The sequence below is a fragment of the Aethalodelphis obliquidens genome, unplaced genomic scaffold (genome assembly GCF_003676395.1).
Source record: "Aethalodelphis obliquidens isolate GAN/ISIS:26980383/991018 unplaced genomic scaffold, ASM367639v1 scaffold12, whole genome shotgun sequence".
In the NCBI taxonomy this organism is placed as follows: Eukaryota; Metazoa; Chordata; class Mammalia; order Artiodactyla; family Delphinidae; genus Aethalodelphis; species Aethalodelphis obliquidens.
Genome location: NW_020837956.1, coordinates 36,120,932 through 36,138,570, shown reverse-complemented (window position 1 = coordinate 36,138,570; position 17,639 = coordinate 36,120,932). Strand labels below are relative to the sequence as shown.

Genomic DNA, 17,639 nt, shown 5'->3' with positions numbered 1-17,639 from the left:
GCCCTGAGACTTGTCAGTTGGAAGCAGGCTGTGGAATGAGAGGATGAATGGCAATCTCCAGCCGTACTTAGAATGCTTGGTTTCCAAAGAGAGAGGGACTTTCATTCACAGGACGGGCCACAGGATCAATCCTGTCCTGGAGCGTCCCCGGATGTACTCTTCAGTGGAATTAATAGTTGTTTAGATCCAGGGAGCTGCCTTACTGCATAAACATTAACAGAAAAAGTGAGTCAGACCTTAGAGACACAGAGCTGGCCAAGCCTGGGTCCCTGCTTCGAATGGGTTCATAGCGTCCTGGGGCAGGCAGACAGCAACACAGGACCAGCGTGCTGGGGCCTAGGAGCGTGTGGGTTACTGGAGGTCAGTGTGGTGTCCTGGGGTGCTGTGGAGTCCCCAGAGGCACAGTTCTTCCCCCCCGCCACGCAGGTCGGAGGGAGACCTCTGTGCTCAGGGGTTCTTTGTTCCACAGCTCAAAGGGACCCGGACAAACAGGAACACATCTCAGAGGACCATCCAGGAGGCTGAGGGGCTCATAACCGCATCTGATGTGTTACCTTGAAGAGATTGCTGTTATTTTGGCTGGAAGGAAAAGGCTGGGGTTGGGGGTGAGAGGGAGAGGGAGAACACTGTTGAAAGAAATTAAAGACCTAAATAAATAGAAAGACATCTCCAGTATATGGATCGGAAGACATAATATTGTTAAGATGGTAATACTCCCAAATTGACCTACAGAGTCTACGCAATCCCTATCAAAAACCCAGGTGGCTACTTTGCAGAAATTGACAAGCTGATCCACAAATTTACATGGAAATTCGATGACATTTGAAATTCGACAACACTGATGAAGAAGAACAAAGCCGGAGGACGCCCACTTCTCAATATCAAAACTGACTATAAAGCTACTGCAGTCAAGACAGTATGGTAGTAATATAGGGACCGACGTGTAGATCAGTGGAACAGAATTGAGAATACAGAAATAAATCACGTAGGAGCAATTGATTTTCCACAACGGCGCCAAGACAATTCAGTGGGGGAAAGAACAGTGTTTTCAACGGTGCTGGGACTGATGGATAGCTACATGCGAAATGATGAAGCTGGACGCGTCCCACAAACATACCATATCAAAAAAAAAATCTCAAAATGGATCAAAGATTTTTTTAAATGTAACAGCTAACACTGTGAAACTCTTAGATATAAATCTTCGTGGCCTTGGATCAGGCAATGGTTTCTTAAACGTAACACCAAAAGCATGAGGGACAAACGTAAAAAAATAAACTTCATTGGGCTTCCCTGGTGGCGCAGTGGTTGAGAGTCCGCCTGCCGATGCAGGGGACGCGGGTTCGTGCCCCGGTCCGGGAGGATCCCACATGCCGCGGAGCGGCTGGGCCCGTGAGCCATGGCCGCTGAGCCTGCGTGTCTGGAGCCTGTGCTCTGCAGCGGGAGAGGCCACAACAGTGAGAGGCCCGCGTACCGCAAAAAAAAAAAAAAGAAAGAAAGAAAAAGAAAGAAAGAAATAAACTTCATCAAAATTTAATTTTTTAAAAATCGTTATGTTGTATACTTTAAATATATTACAATTTTATTTGTCAGCTGTACCTCAATAGACTTAGCCATGAATTTTACCCTCCTAGACCCTAAGTCTTGTGCTGCCTTCAAGGTACAGAAGCCCTTAACCACAGGAAGCCAGTGTTTCATTCCGGAAATGACTCCACCTCATAGGTTTGGAGACCATGTCTGTCTTTCCCCAGAGCCAGCAGTTTGATAGTCAAATAGAAATCAGATAAAGAGAATTGGCCCTTGGAGAACATGGGCCCAAGGTGAGAACTGCCAGGGGCCGTTTCAGGAGCCTGGAGTTTACCTGCACCGGGCCCTGCGCTCCTTTCACTGGAAGCATCCACCTCGGCAGCCCGGCCTTTGTATGCACTGCTCACCGGCTTGACCATTTGCGCAATCTGGGCAGTGACTGGGCTGGGGCAGCACATCCCAAGACAGCAGACTTTCTACAGGCCACTTCCTGGAAAGAGGGGAACCCCCGGGAGAGAGGATGATTACTTAACAGGCTGTGTAAGCTGTCCGGCTGATTCACCCAGAACCCATTCAGGGAACCAGCAAGGCTGAGCGGTGTTTACTTTTGCAGAATGTGGGATGGTGCCTTGGACTCGGGCGAGCTCTGGGAACACCCACACGGCAGATGAGGCCCCCAGAGATGGAGACAGAGACAAGGGAAAACAGACCATGGCAGGCTGTGCCGGTGGAATCATGGCGACTGACCCTTGACACACTAAGGTTTACCTGAGGGAGGAAGCACCACAGAACGCCCCACGCACTGGGGTCAGCGTTGCCCAGTAGGACTCACCCTCCCCTTGTGCACATGCGTGTTTCACATACGCCGAGGTCTTCCACGTGCGTGACCTCGCCTGAGCGTTTGCGTTTGGCCGTTTGACCCACAGTAAAGGGAAGGAAGAGTCAAGCGTCGTTACGGCAATTGATGGAAGCCGTTTACGATCACGTCCTGGTTCTGCATCAAGCATCCTCTCCTTTAACTTAAAGCAGGGTGCAGAGTAGGTGCTGCTATCGTCCCCACTTCACAGCTGATGAAACTGAGGCTTGAGGTTCTAGAAATGCGAGTCACGGCAGGCGAGCGGCAGAGCCGACTCCCACTGACACCCCAGCCCCACCCGACCCATTTGCATAATTCAAACCAACGATCCTCTGCAGCTGTCCCCGGCTCTCTGGTGGCTGGTCACAGGGGCCAGTTGGGAGGGAGCCCCGGATGCCACGGAGCCCTGCGCGAGCGCTCTGGTCCGCCTCACCTCAGGAGGCAGAGAGGCTACTCACGCCACTCTCACCGCAGTGATCTCGGTGAGAAAAGGAGCTGATGGTACCCGGGCAAGGCGGGGCCCGCAGCTGTGTGGGGAGGCGGTAGGGAGCCACAGTCATGACGGATCACTGGCCGGGGCCGGGCCGGGGCGTCCTCCAGCGCGTTTGAGTGGGTGACAGGCAGCCGGGTGTGTGGGCTGTGATGTAACAGAGCTGCTACGGCTGCTGGATGGCGGGGAGACTGACTAACTTTCCTCCTCTGTCAACAGCCTCTAATGGCCTCCACGGCTGGAGAGGGTGGGTGTGGCAGTGCCCACAGCCAGGGCCACCAGCCAGGCACCGAACATCAGGGCCACGGATCAGCCCACACTCCCAGCTGCCGCCCCCGTAGCCTCGGACCAGACGGACGGCTAGGTCGGTCCTGGCGCAGAGCACGTGTGGGAAGAGAGAGCAATGCAGGCGAGACCCGGAAAGCAGGCTGTCGGTGCGTGAAGAAGGGTTTTCTTCTTTGGACCTAGAGAAGGAGGTGAAGGGAGGGGGCACCATGTTTTGATTTCCTACTGGGAGCCAGTGTGGTGTAAGCACCTGCGTGATCTCACTGAGTCTTCACAGCCGCTCAGTGAGATGGGTATCGTTCATTCATCCATCCATTTATTCATCCATTCATTCATTCACTTAAATATTTCTGGCCGCCTGCCAGGTGCCATCACTCATAGCGTCGTTTTACGGATAAGAGGCCCAGAGGTGACCTGACTTCCCCAGGCGAGGCCGGAGCTGGGGCTCACAGCCGCCTTTGTGTGAATTAGAAGAGGCTGCACCTCTGGGAAGATGCAGCCTCCCACCAGGAGACACGACCTGGCGAGAAGCGTTTTCTTGGCAGGCGCCCCTGTTCCGCCTCTGAGATCTCATGGCCAGTGGGCGGTACAGCCGGGCCCTGGGGAGCCGGCCACGTGCTCCTTCCCACGCGACACCAACTTTCTCTACCAGCAAAGGTCTCACAGCGGGAGGTCAGCTTAATGGACCTGTTGGCAAACTCTACCAACCAAAATCAGTGTTTCTAGTCATAAAAGGGAGACTGGAAGCGTTCTTATGGAACAGCGGGCAAGCCAAGAGCCCAGCAGGGCTGGGGGGCTGGGGCAAAGGGCCTGATCACGCCTGATGGAAGGGACAGAGGTGGGTGCTGGTCCTGCACGCGTGGGGAGTGGGGCACGTGAGGAGCATGTGGAAATAATGTCAGTTTGGGTTGGCCCATGTGAGTCCTGTTTTTCTAGCACTTGAAATATTCCAAGGAAAAGGATAAATGTTGGTCGGAGCTACCCTAAGGATGTATGGGTGTAAAATAATAAGGGGAACATTCAAGAAAAAGTTTCTAATAAGATCCATTGAGACGTGGAAGGGGCTGCCTTAAATGTAGTGATGTCCCTGTTGCAGGCCGGCCACCGGTGTAAGTCACATTAGTGTGGATTGCATAAGGTTAGGGGACTTCCCAGTGGTGAAACTCAAGGATTATGATTTAACAAACCCATTTAGGTTATTGCACTGAGCCACTGCCTCAAAATTCCTTTCCATGCAAATGAGAATCACCTCACTGAACGGGGCCAGGCCCCTGAAGAAGGAAGTGAAGGGTGACTGGAGGGAGGTGTGTCCCCAGGCGCATCTGGGGAAGCCAGCTGTCATCCCAAGCTGATTGCGTGTTGCTCTGGGAACATGGGCAGGTCCTTGGCCTGGCCGGCTCTTCTCCCAGCTGTTTCCCGATCACCTTGGACCCTGGGGAACGTGGGGAGCAGAGCCTGGAGCAGAAGAGGAAGAGCGGCGGGGGCGGGGTGTGTGTGTGCACCCCAGGCACCCCAGCTCGTCTATACTGTTACAATAGGGACACACTTCTGCACCCGCTGGCACAGCTGCTCCCGCCCTGGCCCCCAAATTGTGGTTGTCCAACACAGGCTGTGCCCAGCGTACGTAGGTTGAATTTATATGCGTAAATATCATGGATGAAGGAAAACTACGCACAGCACAGCTATGCCCTTGGGTTCCTTGGGGCTCCTCCATCCTGAAGCCACTCAAAACTGCCAGGCCACCCTTGAAGCCTCCTGCAGCAGTGAGGGTGGGAGCTGGGCCCTGGGGCCTTCATGGAGAGAATCGCTGGGTTAATATTTGTCAAATATGCTGGTGCTGGTTTTTTCTATAAAGTGGCTTTGGTTTCAATTTACATTTCAGGGAGAGGCTGCAAAATGATAAGTAACCCAATCAGTATCTCATGATTAATTTGCGCGTCTTTATACTGAAAATAAAGTTAACTCTTTGTGCTGGGGCTGTTCCTATCTAGTTCGTGTGGCTGTGAATCGCTCACATACAGCTCTATACTGTGGCTCTTTTTTTTTTTTTTCTTTTTTTGGTGGTACGCGGGCCTATCACAGCTGCGGCCTCTCCCTGCTGCGGCCTCTCCCTTTGCAGAGCACAGGCTCCGGACGCGCAGGCTCAGCGGCCATGGCTCACGGGGGCAGCCGCTCCGCAGCATGTGGGATCCTCCCGGACCGGGGCATGAACCCGTGTCTCCTGCATCGGCAGGCGGACTCTCAACCACTGCGCCGCCAGGGAAGCCCTATACTGCGGCTCTTTGCCTTTCTGATTTGCAAGCGTGCGTTATGTTCAAAGATGGTAACTCTTAGTCGTGGAGGTTAGAAATTTCTCAGCGATAGCAGGGGTCTTCAAGGCAAAGGCTGACAGCGTGAGGGGCCCTTCGTGTCTCTACATCCCTTCCCAGATGTCTGGGCTTGTCCAGGGGGGCCAAAGAAGAAGGCCAGTCAGCTCTGACCCACACGTGGAAACACTCCTTGCTGATCTGTCTTATAACTTGGGGATCCCATATAAGATTTCCATTGAGTAAGAGTTCGTGGTTAAAAGGTTGGAACACTCACTTCTAGCCCAAAGTGCTCATTTTGCCTGTGAGGAAGCCCATGACTGGGTGAGGGGTAAGTCGTTCTGGACACACGCCCTCACACACACACACCCACATCCTCTGGGTGTCCTGAGCCTTAGCGTCCTGCCTGTACAGGTAGACAGCATCATCCAAAGTGCAGCACTCGTTTCAGTCCTGGTGCTGTGGCCTCAGACTCCTGCCTCAGTTCCCCCACCTGTAAAGTGGGTGCAACCCCAGTGGCACCCCTCTCATAGGGCCGCCGTGAACCTTACATGAGATAATTCATGTGGAGGGCTAAGAGGAGCGCCCAGCACGGTGCTCAGTCAAAGTTAATTATTATTATTTGGTCCGGGGCCCGTTACCTATTAGCTGTTCAATTAACTTTCTTCTCCTTCCCAGCCCTGGGGACTCGTGAGCCCAGGAGGCTGCTGGGCCTGGGCCCTGAGCACCCCCTTGGTCAGAGCCCTGAGAGGAGATGGGGAACCTCGCGCTCCTCCCTCCCTCCGGGTCGGCAACGTCCCCCAGTCGCCGCAGACCTGGCAGAGCCGGGCCCGTGGGAGTCAGCACCTCCTCTCCTGCCCTACTTTGTTGTCGTCCCGTCCGGGACAATCAGATGGGGATGCGGGACAGCTGCCCTGCTTTGGCCCCTTCTCCTTCGGGCGCCTTTCCTCTCCTTCCCCACTGCTCCCTCCTCCTCTGTATTCCGTGTCTTTCCACATCCTGGATGTCCCCTGGTGCCCTGGTCACAAGGCGGAGGGGCTGGCGCTGCCGGTGCCCCCCGGCCAGGACGGAGCTGCACTGCATCCAGCCTCCGGCTTGAGGTCCCGCCCTGCTCTCCAGCCCTTCTTCGGTTTCTCCGCTGTCTCCCAGTCTCCTCGGACTGAGGCCCGATCTGGCTGGCTTCAGGTTGGGGTGCACCCAGCTGTGAGTGCATCTGGCCGGTGGGAAGTGGGATCTGAGGCCCTGCCCCACGCCAGGCCCACAACTCGGGTTTCAAGCCTAATCTCCAGCCTCTTGCTGGAGGGTGGGTGGAGAGTTGGGAACTGGAATGTGGACGGGCTGCCTGAGCCCTGCTGCTCGGCCCACGCCAAGGGTCGACTGGGCAGAGCTCCCACACCAAGGGTGGACTGGGCAGAGCTGAGTCAGCTTCCCTCCACGACTACTGAGAGAGCAGCCCAGGCGCTGGTCCGGGCTGGGATGGAGTGAGCAAAACAGCTGAGCCCCGTCCTCAGGGGAACCTCGGGGAGGGCAGAGAGCGCTAGCTGGGCCATTGTCCCCGCCCCACTGGAGGAAGGAGGAAGAACGCCGGAGCCCTCCGAGGGCACGGCTGGTCCCTGGGATGTTGACGACAAGCTTCTGTAGCAACAAACCAGCCCTCCACCCTGACGGCCCCAGGCTCCCACTGGCTCTACAGGAAGAGGACTGGGCAGGTCCAGGACAGGCTCATGGCCTCCGGTGCCAGGCTAGTCCTTGTGCCACGCAGAAGAGTTTCCGTCCTCCTCCACCGGGGCAACCAGCATCCACAGGTGGGAGCCCCCTCTGCTCCCGCCCGCCCAGCCTCCAATGTCCCCAGCGCGCGGAAAGCGGACCCCCGGGCTCTTCCGCACCTCCCCTGCACACGGAGCCAGCTACTTCCTCTTTCCTGCTTATCTCTGTTCTCTCCTCTGGACTCGGTCACGCGTGATGTTTTCTTTTTTTGCGGTACGCGGGCCTCTCACTGCTGTGGCCTCTCCCGTTGCAGAGCGCAGGCTCCGGACGCGCAGGCTCAGCGGCCATGGCTCACGGGCCCAGCCACTCTGCGGCATGTGGGATCTTCCCGGACCGGGGCACGAACCCGTGTCCCCTGCATCGGCAGGCGGACTCTCAACCTCTGCGCCACCAGGGAAGCCCACGCGTGATGTTTGAAACGTCCTTCTGCCCTTTCCTCCACTGGCTCTCCCGCCCAACCACCTCTTCCCCTGCACACCCATCGCACATGTCAGCTGACCCTCCCTTGCCCATGCGCTCTGCCCTCTGACACCATTCTCACTGGTCTCTGGCCTCCCGGTGACCAAATGCAATTGGCCCTTCCAGGCCTCCTTTCCTGGCCTGGCCGCCCTGCTCCTGCCCTGAAAGCCTCCTCCTTCTGCTTCGGTGGAAACTTCTGTTGAGCTGACTTTGGCCCGACCTTGCCCCACTCTATCCTCCTCGCCTCAGCCCCCTTCCTCAACCGCTCCTTAAATGCGGATGTTCCCAGAGAGCCCAGACACTTCCAGGTCTCCATACCACCTGGAGCCCAAGCCTTGCTCTTTCTAGACCTTCTTTCCAAATCTCCTCCAAGCCCTAGACCCGCAGATCCATTCGCAGTAGTTTAGTAGACATCTCCCTGCAGCCTTGCTGGCAGGAAGTGTGCAGGCGCCGTCCTCCCGGGCCTTCCCTCAATGACGGGGCACCTCAGCTGCCCACTGCCACGTGCCCCTCCATTCCCACCTAACTGGCCACCGAGTCCTGTTCACCTCCTGCCAGATGACCCTGGGGTCTGTCCTTCTGTCCCTCTGCCCCAGTTCCTCTCCACTCCACAGTCCTCTGCTGGCCTTTCAGCCTGCTGCCGCCTGGCGCTGGCCTCCGGCCCCTCCTGCTTCTCCCTCCTTTGTCGAAACACTGAACACCCGCTTCTCAATGCCGCCTCTTTGCACTGGCTGTTCCCTCTGCCTAGGATGCCCTCCCTGCCTCACCCGCCTGGGGAGCCCCTCTCCACTCCTCAAATCCTCCTCTTGCCAGGAGCTCTGCTCCAGGAGGCACATCCGGTCCCATGTCTTGTGTGCCTGTTCCCATCCAACGCCCCCTCTGGCCTCCCGACTTCTCTCCCCGATGGCGTCCACTCCAGCACAAGGGTCGTGTGCGCACGATCTGTTCCGCTCACCGCTCGGATGGCTCCCAGAGCAGGCAGCCTGTCTGACCCAGCTCCCTGACCCCAGCCGTGGGCACGGCCCAGCACACAGGGGCCAAGCCGTGACCGATGGCCCAGGGTCTCAGCTGCGGATGGAAATGGTGGTCCAGAGAGGGAATGGGGGTTGGGCCACAGGAAGAATCCCATCCCCACAACTAGGAACCTGAGAACTTGGTCCGACCTGCCCAAGGCGGCAGTTAGTATTCCAGTTAATTAGTGAACTCTGTAAAGTACTTCGAACATGAAACACACTATATAAATGCCAAGTATTATTATGAAAAAGTAAGACGTTCTCTAATATGCCAGTCTGGAGAGTCCCAGGCTAGTCCAAAGAAAATGAACGAATGCAGAAAATTAAGCAATTAAAAGGTGCTATTTCAGGGTTTGCAAAAAGATGAAAGTAACCGAATGGCTGCATCTGCGGGGTGATCGTAGCCCCCCTCCCTCTGCCCTCTCTGCATAGCCGGCCCCCTGAGCCGACCTTGCATCCATCTGGAAGGGCTGCACAGAGGTTTAGAGTGGGGTTGGGAGGGGGCGAGGTCTAGGAGAAGACGCTGAGCCTGGACCGACCGGCTGGTGGGAGCCTCTGTGCCAGTGGTGTGAGCTTTGGCAAGTCAGGCCTCCCCTCCGAGCCCCCGTTTCCCTGAGCGTAGGACAGGAGGCACCTGCAGCACCAGCCCTGGCGTCGCCCTTGACCCCGCTCCCTGGCCAGAGGGCTCTGAGCGGGGGCAGGAAGGGGTGGCCAGCGGCATCGGGCTCCAACACTTACCGCCTCTGTCCTTATAGCCAGGTGACCCCACGCGGCACATGTGCTTCCTTGTCAGCACTTGGGGACGGCAACATCCCCTTCACAGAACTGTCGTGGTTAAGAAATGAAACTTAGGTACAGACGCATGGAAAACTGTTGGCCATAGCATGCGATCTGGGGTTTGCTTGCTGGCTCATCCTTCAACTTGACATATTGAAACATTGTGGATTTCTCTCTTCGTTTTCTGGAGCTCTGTTCTGACATCCAAGGGCCAAGGTTCAAATCCTAGGCCTTCACTGAGGGGCTGTGTGACTTTGGGCTCTTCCCAGCCTTGTGGAAAGGAGATGAAGATTCCGACCTCTGAGCCTTGCTGTCCCCGAGTAGAAGCCCTCAGTCCGAGGTCAGCCTCACGGTAGATAAATGCAGGTAAATAAATGTTTGTTTTCCTTCCCTCCAGGCTGGCAGAGGTCAGTGGCGTGACACGCACAGTTTCATCCAGGCTACGAGAGACAAGAGAAACCCCGTTCACAGCCCCTTTCCCCAGAACCTCCGTCAGAAACTCCTTATTCACGCGTGCCTTGAAATAAACACCCAGGAGGATCCAGTCACAGGCCAGCCTAAGAAAGGGACTGAAAAACCAGCACAAAGTCAAAACTCCTTGGCCTCAGACAACAGCTGAGCAGAAATGGTCCCCTGATTCGGGACCATGGGGTTCCACATTCAGCTGGTTGGCCTCAGCTTGCTTATCTGTAAAATGGGCTCTTTGGACTAGGCAATGCTCAGGATCACCGGCGCTCTGACCTCACTTGTGGTTTGCATAAATCTCAAGCTCAGACAAAGGTGGCAGGAGTCCTGGGTTGGCCTGGCCTCTTTTGACCTCCTGCTCTGGCCAGTGTAGGTCTTCTGAGGTATGGTGCTCCCGGGTTGGTCCCTGGGGTCTCCATCACTGCAGAAAGGGGGAGAAATCGGTCCTTGGGGAGCCCTTGCTCTGGGTGGGCCCTAGGCCCCCAGCAGTCATGGAGGGCCCCAGGGCCGGGTGTCAGTGAGGGGCACCAAGGGCGCTGCTCCCAGCTCTGGCTTCTGCCTGATGGCCGCCTGGGAGGCCATCCTCTGCTTGGCCCCCACCTGAGTCGTATCCCTGCTTCTCTGGCTTTCCCCCTGAAGGCTCAGCACCAGGGCTGATGTAGGGCCTGGGCCTTGACCCCCCGGGGTGTGGCTCAGCCCCTCACGTTAGCACCACCTGTGAGGCAGGCCTGTGAGCCATGGCCGCTGAGCCTGTGCGTCCGGAGCCTGTGCTCTGCAACGGAAGAGGCCACAACAGTGAGAGGCCCGCGTACCACACACACAAAAAAAGAAGCACAAGTCTTATATACCAAAAACTATAAAACTTCCCTGAGAGAAACTGAAGATTTAAATAAATGGAAACACATTTCACATTCATGGATTGGGAGACTCGATATTGGATAGATGTCAAATCTCTTCAGAGTGAATTACAGATACAGCGCCATCCCTATCAAAATCCCAGCAGGCATTTTTTGCAGATATTAACAAGCTAATCCTAAAATTTATATGGAAATGCAAAGAACCCAAACTAGTCAAAACAACTCTGAAGAAGAAGAACAAAGTTGGAGAACTCATGCTCCCTGGTTTCAAAACTCATTATAAAGTTACAATACTTAAGACAGTATAGTACTGGCATAAGGATATGTATATGTGTATGGTAGTAAAGAATGGTGTTTCAGCTTCAGCTGTGCTGAAATAATTATATATCCATGTGCCAAAAGATGCATTTAGACCCTTAACTCACACCTCACACAAAAATTAACTCAAAATAGATCCTAGACATATGTATAAGAGCTTAATATTTTTAGGAAAAAACATAGGATAAAATCTTTGTGAACTTGGGCTAAGCAAACAGTTCTTAGATACAACTGTGAAAGAAAAAGAACTGATAAGTTGGACTTCATCTAAAAGTTAAAATCTTTTGTACTTTAAGAGACACCATTAAGAAAATGAAATGGCAAGCCACAGACTGGAAGAAAACTCTTTGTCAATCAATATATCTGATAAAGTACTTGTACCCACAACATATAGCTCAATAAGAAGACAGACAGCCAATTAAAGGATAGGCGAAATATCTGAATAGACATTTCATCAATAAAAGATGCATGAATCGCTCATTAGTCATTAGAGAGATGCTAATTAAAACCATTTCACATCGAGATACCACTTTACACTGGCTATAATTTTTAAAACTTGCAATACTAAGTGTCAACATGGCTGGTGGGAAAACATGTTGAAACTTCAAAAAAACCACAGTTTTTCAGTTTCCTAAAAAGTTAAACATAATTTTACCATATAACCCAGGAATTTTCTCTACCCGAGTAATGAAAAATATGGCCATACAAAAAGTTGTACATAAATTTTCATAGAAGCATGATTCATAACAGACAAAAATGGAGAAAATCCAAATGATCATCAACTGATAAATGGATAAACAAAATGTGGTCTGTTCATGCACTGGAATAATATTCAACAAAAAAAAAAGAACAAACTACTGATACAACATAGATGAACCTCAAAATATTATGGTAAGATAAGATAGATACAGAAGACTTCATACTGTATAATTCCATTTATATGAAATATCCAGAAAGGACAAATTTATAGAGACGGTGAGCAGATAGGTGGTTGCCTGGGGCTGGGGGTGGGAATGGAGAAAGATGTCATACGTTCTCGAGGGGTCCTTTGAGGGTGATGGATGCTTTAAAAGTCAACTGTGAGCCACTATGGAGAACAGTATGGAGGTTCCTTAAAAAACTAAAAATAGAACAACCATACTACCCAGCAATCCCACTACTGGGCATATACCCTGAGAAAACCACAATTCAAAAAGAGTCATGTACCACAATGTTCATTGCAGCTCTATTTACAATAGGCAGGACATGGAAGCAACCTAAGTGTCCATTGACAGATGAATGGATAAAGAAGATGTGGCACATATATACAATAGAATATTCCTCAGCCATAAAAAGAAACAAAATTAAGTTATTTGTAGTGAGGTGAATGGACCTAGAGTCTGTCCTACAGAGTGAAGTAAGTCAGAAAGAGAAAAACAAATACCATATGCTAACACATATATATGGAATCTAAAAAAAAAAAAATTGTTCTGAAGAACCTAGGGGCAGGAATAAAGACGCAGATGTAGAGAATGGACTTGAGGACACGGGGAGGGGAACGGTAAGCTGGAACAAAGTGAGAGAGTGGCATGGACATATATACACTACCAAATGTAAAATAGATAGGTAGTGGGAAGCAGCTGCATAGCACAGGGAGATCAGCTTGGTGCTTTGTGACCACCTAGAGGGGTGGGATAGGGAGGGTGGGAGGGAAACGCAAGAGGGAGGAGATGTGGGGATATATGTATAGCTGATTCACTTTGTTATAAAGCAGAAATTAACACATCATTGTAAAGCAATTATACTCCAACAAAGATGTTAAAAAAATAAATTAATTAAATAAAATAAAAAATAAAAGTCAACTGTGGTGATTGATGGCTGCACATCAATTTACAAATGTAAATCTACTGAAAGTCATTGAATTTTACACTTAAAACAGGTGACTTTCAATGTACGTAAAATTATACCTCAATAAAGCAGTTAAAATATATATTCATAAAATATATGTGTAGAAAAGACTGGAAGAAAACATGCCAAAACAGTAAGTTCTTTTACCGTTGGGTAATAGGATTATGGACGCTGTTATTTTCTCCTGTATTCTTTTCTACATTTTCTAAATGTTCTCAATGGGTCTGCAGTTCTTAGATATTCAAAAAACAGTGTTTTTTTTTTTTTTTTGTGTGTGTGTGTGTGTGTGTGTATGTGTGTGTGCAGGATATGAGGCAAAACTTGTTTGTTGTTTGCTTTGGTGAAAGAAGCTGTTGTCTTAAAGCTGCCAGATGCTTCTTGAGCAGGAAAAGCAAAGACATGCCTCTATTCTGGGCAGAGGCCTCAGGGGCAGCCTCCACAGCAATGCACACGGAAGAGTCACAGGTGTTCATCGTCTGGACAAAGGCCATTCCGGAAAATAATCCTTGAAACACAGAGTTCAAGGTCACAGCAGGGTGAGAAGGTGGGCAAATTCATAAACAGTGAGAAACCTCCTGGAAGAAAGGAGTTGGAGACCTTGACTCCTTCCCTTTCATATTTGTTAAGAAAAATTTTGTTGACTATAAACTACATCAGGAAGTGCATAAATTCTGAGCAAACAAGTCCATGAACTTTCCAAAGGTACAACTACCATTCAGAGCAAGATACAGAATGTTCCTGCAGCTACCTCATGCCCCCTCCCAGTCACTAACTCCCCCAAGGGAAACCACCCTTCTTATACCGAAGACTGTTTCACTATTTTTGAACCTTATGTGTATAAACGCATGCAGCACATTCTCTTCTGCATCTGCTTCTTTTTTTTTTGCACAGGCCCCCACTGTTGTGGCCTCTCCTGTTGCAGAGCACAGGCTCCGGACGCGCAGGCCCAGCGGCCCTGGCTCACGGGCCCAGCCGCTCCGCGGCGTGTGGGATCTTCCTGGACCGGGGCACGAACCCATGTCCTCTGCATCGTCAGGCGGACTCTCAACCACTGCACCACCAGGGAAGCCCTGCATCTGCTTCTTTTGTTCAGCCTTATGTTGGTATCTTGTACATGCTGTTCATTCTCGTTGCTGTGTCCTGTTCCATTGTATGAATATACCTCAATTTATTTATTTTTTTAATTGAAGTATGGTTGATTTAAGATGTTGTGTTAGTTTCAGGCGTACAGCAAAGTGATTCAGATTGTGTGTGTGTGTGTGTGTGTGTGTGTGTGTGTGTGTGTGTGTGTATTGACAAGGGTCCTTGTCAACTCATGGTTTTGTCTGTCTTCATTTTAGCCCCTTTGGTGGGTATAGTACAACCACATTGTGGTTTTACTTGCGTGTCCACGAAGGCTGATAAAGCACATTTTCTTTTGCTCACTCGCCGTTGGCTTTGTTCTTTGGTGGAGAGCCTGTTCAAGTCCTTTGCTTATTTTTCTATTGGCTTGCCTGATTGTTATTGGTTTGTGGGAATTAAAATACATATATTCTGAGGACATGTCCTTTGTCAGAAATATGTGTGGCAGGGGGCTTCCCTGGTGGCGCAGTGGTTGAGAATCTGCCTGCCAATGCAGGGGACACGGATTTGAGCCCTGGTCTGGGAAGATCCCACATGCCATGGAGCAACTGGGCCCGTGAGCCACAATTACTGAGCCTGCACGTCTGGAGCCTGTGCTCCACAACAAGAGAGGCCGCGATAGTGAGAGGCCCACGCACCGCGATGAAGAGTGGCTCCCGCTTGCCACAACTGGGGTAGCCCTCGCACAGAAGCGAAGACCCAACACAGCCATAAATAAATAAATGAATTAATTAAAAAAAAAAAAGAAATATGTATGGCAGGTAACTTCTATTCTGTGGCTGACCTTTTCATTCTCTTAATGGTGTCGTTTGATGAACAGCAGTTTTTCCTTTTAGTAAAGTCCAGTTTATTGGTTTCTTCCCTTATGGTGAGTGCTTTTTATGGTTTGTTTAAGGAATCCTTGCTAATCCCAAGACCGTGAGGGTGCTTTCCTATTTTTTTCTTCTGAAGACTTTACTGTTTCACCTTTCACATCTAGATCTGCTGTGTATTTGGAATTGATCTCTGTGAATGTATGGAGTGAGGCAGGTGGAGTTCAACATCACTGGAGCCTCTGAGGGTGGGAGAGACAAGGCCCCACCAGGAGGGAGTGGACTTGGCCTGGTGTGGCTGGGCAGCATGAGCTCTTTCAGCTCTGCGTGGGTCTCCGACTAGACTATGCTGTTGACCTGACCACTACCCAATGTGACGGAGGCTATGAAGAGGTGGGAGGGGCTGGGAGCCAGATACTCAGGTGAGCATTGGCACAGGTGGCCTTGGTCTGGCACGCTGCTGAGGGAGGCCGGGGTGCCCATCGCAGCAGAGAGGCGAGGGGCGGTCACAGTTGAATGGATGCAGGCAAAGACCCCTCCTCCTCTCCTGTACCCTATGGAACCGCCTCCAGGCCAGCTGAGGGAAAACCATTGGACTGCGTGAGACCTGTGCTTGGCAATGATCCTTCAAGGCCACGATGAAACCACTGCAGAGGGAAACTGGGTCAGCTCCTCACTTCTCTACAGCTGGAAGCAGAGTGTCCAGCCCTTTCAGACTGAGTTCTCTGAGGCTCTTGGGAAATTGGTTAGATGCGTGCTCAGTTGACTAATTTGAATATTAAAAAGAGATGTGCCTGAGAAAGTGGGTCACACCAGTAATGTATATAAATAAGTGAATCACCCTTCAAGCCACCAAAATAGCTGGGTTTTGATGTGGCCCAGCTGGCAATTCCTGAGGAAGAGGCAATTCTCCACACCAGGCCTGCCAATGGAGCAGCTGCTTTGGAAAATGTTATTCTGGGAGAGTTTCCACTACGTGGCATAGGCCAGAGCAGGGGATTGCCAGGAGACCTCCCTCTGAGTGCTTCTTAGCATTCCACATGGTCTCGGATGGCTAAGTTAAGACATGGTCTACCAAAGGACTGACAGATCAGTTTAAGCCTTGCTCTCCACTGAACAAAAAGTCCTCTTCCAAGAGACGTGTCTGGTTTTCTTCCCCCACCTCAACTCTTCCAAGCGACCAAAGGGGAAGCCCATCCCTCCTGCATAGCCTTTGGGAGTACGGGGTGGGGGGGAGGCAGGGCCCTCTCCACTTGCTCTCTCTTTTTTCCTATGACACCCTGGGGGTCTGCCTTTCTCTACATCACAAAGGCAGTCATAAGACTGGAGGAGTCCTTCTGTTCTGGTAGAAAAAGCGTAGGCCTTAGGATAGATTTGCCTGGGATGAATCCCACCTCCATCAGTTCCTACTAACTGTGAGATTCTGGGCAGGTTCTTAATCCTTCTTAGCCTCAGTTGTCTCATCTGTGAAATGGGGACAATGCCTATCTCATAGAGCTGTTATGAGGACTAATCAGGATGATGAATCTCGAGTCCATGTATCTTTTTGGAACACAGTAGGCACCCAATAACATTAGCTATTATGATTCCATTTTAAACTACCATCTCCCTTGGGTGTAGGTGCAGAGCCCACCCATCAGAATAGTCCAGAGACACATTGTAGAGCTTTGGCCCAACCTTCTTTGGAAATTTACTTCCCTTGTGAAGTTCCATTGTGAAATATCGAAACATCGATGTGGAAGAAAGGAAGACAAAACCCAGACTCTGAATCAACCAGTAGGTGTAGTGTTTCAGAGACTCCACAGGAGGGTGAGCCCAGTGACTCACCCATAGTGATCCTTTTACTTTTCCTAGTGACCAATCTGATTTTTCCATTACACGGCAATGATTCACCGGTTCAATGGTTATAACAAACCATTGTTGAAATGCCATCCCTGAGAATGAAATCACCTGCCTCCTGGTTCTCTGAGAAGGGAGCAGCTGAATGGTGGATCGCACCCTGGACTGGGAGTCAGGAGACCCCGGCTCAGGCTGGCCCTGACACAGATTCACCTGTGTTGCTTACCTTCTCTGGCCTCAGTTTCTCCACCTTAAAGTGAGAGGTTGGACTACATCAAACCTAAGCTTTGACATTCAAAGAATTTACAGTATTAAACTTTTCTCAATGAGTCTTTTTGCTAGGCAAGAGTTCTCAGAGCGTTTGCTATCAAATCCTAAGTGCATGGCACTACAGAGGTGGACATGGAAATTACGTTAAAGGGCAGAGTGGGGGAAACAATGGATTCATGCTAGATGTCTTAATAATAAGTTAATCTAGCCTTGGAGGAATGGGGTCCCCACAATTTTTCCCATCTGTCCTGTGTTATAAATAATAAACGGGAGAGGATCTCCATGTACTGACACCTCAGCTGCCATGCTGATCATGGCCCTCGGCAGACCTAGGCCAAGAAAGAAGGGAAGGGCTTTGCAGAGGCAATTATACTTGCTTTGCTCATTCCCTGGCAGGAGCTCCATGTCTTAGGACTGACCAAGTAATATAAGCCCATTGGACACATCATTGGGCTACCCTACCAGTAAGAGACAGGGCTGTCCTGGGCTCTCAAAATCTAAATTTCCTTTTTACTTTTTTTCTCATCTTTAGCATTTGTTGGGCTTCTTAAATCTATGGATTGGCATCTTTCAACAGTTCCAAAAAGTTCTC

General features: G+C 51.1%; 1 long non-coding RNA gene across 1 annotated transcript; it reads left to right on the top strand.

Moving 5' to 3' along the window:
- The first annotated feature begins 1,561 nt into the window (after positions 1-1,561).
- On the top strand, positions 1,562-3,510 carry LOC113624157 (uncharacterized). Its single transcript, XR_003434248.1, has 2 exons — positions 1,562-2,862; positions 3,090-3,510. It is a non-coding gene; the product is annotated as an uncharacterized LOC113624157 (long non-coding RNA).
- Positions 3,511-17,639: the final 14,129 nt, after the last annotated feature.